Source organism: Palaemon carinicauda, chromosome 1 (genome assembly GCF_036898095.1).
Source record: "Palaemon carinicauda isolate YSFRI2023 chromosome 1, ASM3689809v2, whole genome shotgun sequence".
NCBI lineage: Eukaryota > Metazoa > Arthropoda > Malacostraca > Decapoda > Palaemonidae > Palaemon > Palaemon carinicauda.
The window spans coordinates 142,394,723-142,398,614 of NC_090725.1; positions in this window are offsets into that span (position 1 = coordinate 142,394,723).

Below are 3,892 nucleotides of genomic sequence, written 5' to 3' on the forward strand. Positions count from 1 at the left end.
TAGCTGTAACTGTCAGAAAGGGTGGAGAAGGTGGTGCAAAAGCTGAGAATAGGGGTAGGTCTTTCCAGTTTAAGGGTCAGTGTTTCAGATGTGGTGGCCCTCATATGATAAAAGACTGTAGAGACACAGGTTAGATGTTTTAGGTGTAATAAAATTGGTCATATGGCCAGTCGTTATCAAGAACAGGCTGCGGAAAACGAGTAAGGGGAGACTACTGCGCCTGTAGCCGCCCTTTTGATGATAAGAAGGTGCACCTTGATACATTGCCTATAATTGATGTTTGGATTGGTAATGAGACTGCAAAGGGTCTTGTAGATACAGGATGCTCTACGTCTGTGGTACATTCTAAATTTGTGCCTCACTGTAAAGGAGAAGTGTATATCAGTGCTTTTGATGGGAGTCATATTAAGTGTAAAGTTGCAGATTGTGTGGAGCCAGGTTTGAACGGTAAATGTGTGACAGTGAGGGCTGTAGTGTCGAATCAACTGGTTAATGGCATTGATGTGGTGTTAGGAGTTGATGTTATTGACCAATTAGGAGGTGTCACAGTGACCCAAGGAAATGTATGTTTTGGTGCTTTTCGTGTTGCTTCAGCTGGTCAAGAAATTAAGCATAGACTTGGTGGTGAGAATGATGACAATAGTTCAACAGTTGTAATTGAAGATCCAGACGTTCATGCTAGGTTTGATGGACAGAAATGAACAGTCAGATGGTTTTGGGATAAGGATGAACCTGTGACACTGAAGAAAGAAGTAATTGAGAGAGTAAAGTTAGATGATCCTGTGAGAGGAAACTGGTGTCCCGAGTGTAAAGCATAGTGTTGTGTGATGTGATGCCAGCAAAATTGCTATTGGTGTAGTTCTGGAGATAAATGGCAAGATTGCTGAGGATCCTGCTTGGCTTAAAAAAAAAAAAAAGGACGATTTTAACCACATCAATTTTGCTGAACTAGAAGCTGTTTTGAAAGGAGTAAATTTAGCCATTTGATGGGGTTTAGAGTCGATGGAGGTGAGGACTGACTGCAACTGTGAAGACATGGTTGAAATTTATATTTAGTGCTGAGAAGCGTGTCCACACAAAAGGAGCTGCTGAGATGATAATTAAGAGACGTTTGGGTACATTGAAGGAATTGATTACAGAGTTTGGTTTAAATATCGTGATTCAGATGGTGCCTTCAGAGAAGAATAAAACTGATATTTTGACAAGTCAAGAGAAATTGGCTGGTGAGCAGTGAAGTTGAACATGCACATCTCTGTGCAGGTGCAGTAGTTGATATAACAGAGTTGCATAATAAACACCATATGTGAATTGACAGAACATTATATTTAGCCAAAATGTTGAATCCTCGCGTTTCCAGAGAATGTTTGAAGAAGGTAGTTTAGTGTTGTGATCATTGTCAGTCCATTGATCCTGCGCCTGTGATCTACAAAGGAGGTGAGTTAAGTGTTGAAAGAAACTGGCAGCGCCTGGCTATTGATGTTACTCATTACAGACAGGTACCCTATTTATCAGTGGTGGATTGTGGTCCAGGTCGTTTTGCAATATGGAGGCAGTAAAAGAGAGAAGATGCTCAAGAAATATCTACCGAGTTGAATAGCATCTTTTTGGAAAGAGGGCCAGTTGATAAATTGTTACTTTAGGTAGCAGTGTTTTCGAGATATGTTTTCTCATTAGAACATTGATAGGGTGTTTCAGGCTGCTTATCGACCAGGAGGAAAAAGAATAGTTGAAAGACATCAGACAACCATCAAGGCTATTGCAGAGAGAGGAGGAATTAGTCCTATAGAAGCAGTATTTTGGTACAACAGCACACCAAGATCTGGACAAGATGAATCGTCTGTTCCACAACTTTCGGTGTACAGACATGAGTGGAGGTAACCTAATGGAGCAGATACCAGCCAAGACAAGCCCCTTTTAATTAAGATGGGAGAGGAGGTGTGGGTGAAGCCCCCAAACGCCCGTTGTACTACTCAATGGCGTAAAGGGATTGTCACTCATGTGAACTCTTTGAACAACATTTCTGTTGATGGAATGCTAAAGCATGTGTTGGATGTGCGAGCAGTTATAGTTCCAGCTTCCCTGTGTGATGGTTCAAGCAAAAATGTCAAGTGATGATTCAGTCTCGAAAGAATCAGTGGAACCACAAGTGTTCAAAGAGAAACAGGAGAGAATCAGCATCCACCGAGGAATAGAAAATCTCCTGTGTAGATGGCTGATTATGTTTCTGATTAAGTCGTGTGTGTGTGTGTGTGTGTACGTATGATGCATGTTGATCTTAAGATCAGGTGAGCGTGTTGTGTGATTAATGTAATTTAGGAATTTTTGTAATTCACCTTGGAAAACACTGCCACAGTTATGAGATAGTTAGATTGTTTACACCTATAGGAGTTGTCGGAAAAAACAATGCCGTAGTGACGAGGGAGACATTGTTTACACCTTTAGGAGTTGTCAGGTAGCTGCTGTCCAGGTAGGGTGATTGCCCCGGGTTGTGAATTCGTGGCGTGGGACCTTTCCTGCTATTTTCCTCGTTGGCTGGTGAGTTACAAATCGAAGGTCGTCCATTACTACATCAAAGGGAATATGTAAGGTGAGTTTCAACTACAATACTATACAGTACATCCGTTTCCTATTAAAATTGAAAATGAAACATTGGCCTGGAATCACCCAAAAGTCAGTCTTGCATTAGATGCAAATAAATTGTTGATGATTCCTCGGGAAGACGGGGAACTAGAAAAAAATGTGTTTTAATAGGTGAAAGAAATTCTGTGTAATCATGTGCAATTGAAGCAACCATTAAGTAATTTTCCATGTTTACACGGAATATTTTTTATAACATTGAGTTGATGAAGTTTTGTGTGTTTGAACATTTTGATTTGCCATTTAGGGCATTACATTTAGGTAATGAGATTTTTTTTATGTCTATAGCAATACGAATGCAGAGGTCACATGTAATGGAAAGACACAAGTTTATTGCATAACAAATGTAAAATAATTCATAAACTCTAGCACAGTTGTCATTACCAATTACCTATACTGTATAGTGTATTCAGTGTATTTCTAAACTACGAGTTAAATCAGTCTTCCATCACCAAGGGCTATGAGAGTAAGATAAAACATTTTAAGTTGGAACATTTGAAGGTAATAGAAAATTCTCCTATGCAACTTGACAACAAACATATGTTTTACAAATGAGAGGTTGCACCATTTTTTACTGTGTTTAATATATTTTTAATATCCTTTATTACATTGATAATCTATAATGTTGGGAAGTATTTTCTTTTCAAGAAACTGGATAAAATAAATGAGTTACTGTTGGTTATTACTGGGAAAACAGTAAAGTGAAGTTATTGTATATTATTGTGTATGTGGATTCCACAGGAATCCAAGGAGCCTGCCGAGTGGTGTCAGGAAATGGGTTGATTCATATATATTCTTACGAAGCTGGTCTAGCATGAGAGTAAATATTTTATCAATGTATTTCATTTGTGTATTCAAGAGATGTATAGCCAGCTCATAAGATGGGTGTCACTCGTGTAGGATTAAGTAATGCATGTAAAGTACATAAGACTCGTAATTCATTTAGTTGTATTTTCATTCAGTTCATTATATGTAAATTTGCATTATATTTTTAAGAATTAATGTTCATTTCACGAAGTTTTGTTAAATGGTAGCTCAGGATTAGGAATGAAACTATAAGAAAGATTACTTGAGTGTCATATGATGATGAGATCATGATGAGGGGTAGATGGAGATGCTCTTCGTACTCCCCTATTGAGATTAGTTTACCAAACGTTTAGTTGGGCTCCACAAGGCACTAGAAGAGTTGGAAGACCCAGGCCTACATAGCTGAGGATTATGAAGCACGAAGTAGGAGGTGAGGAATGGAGAAGCA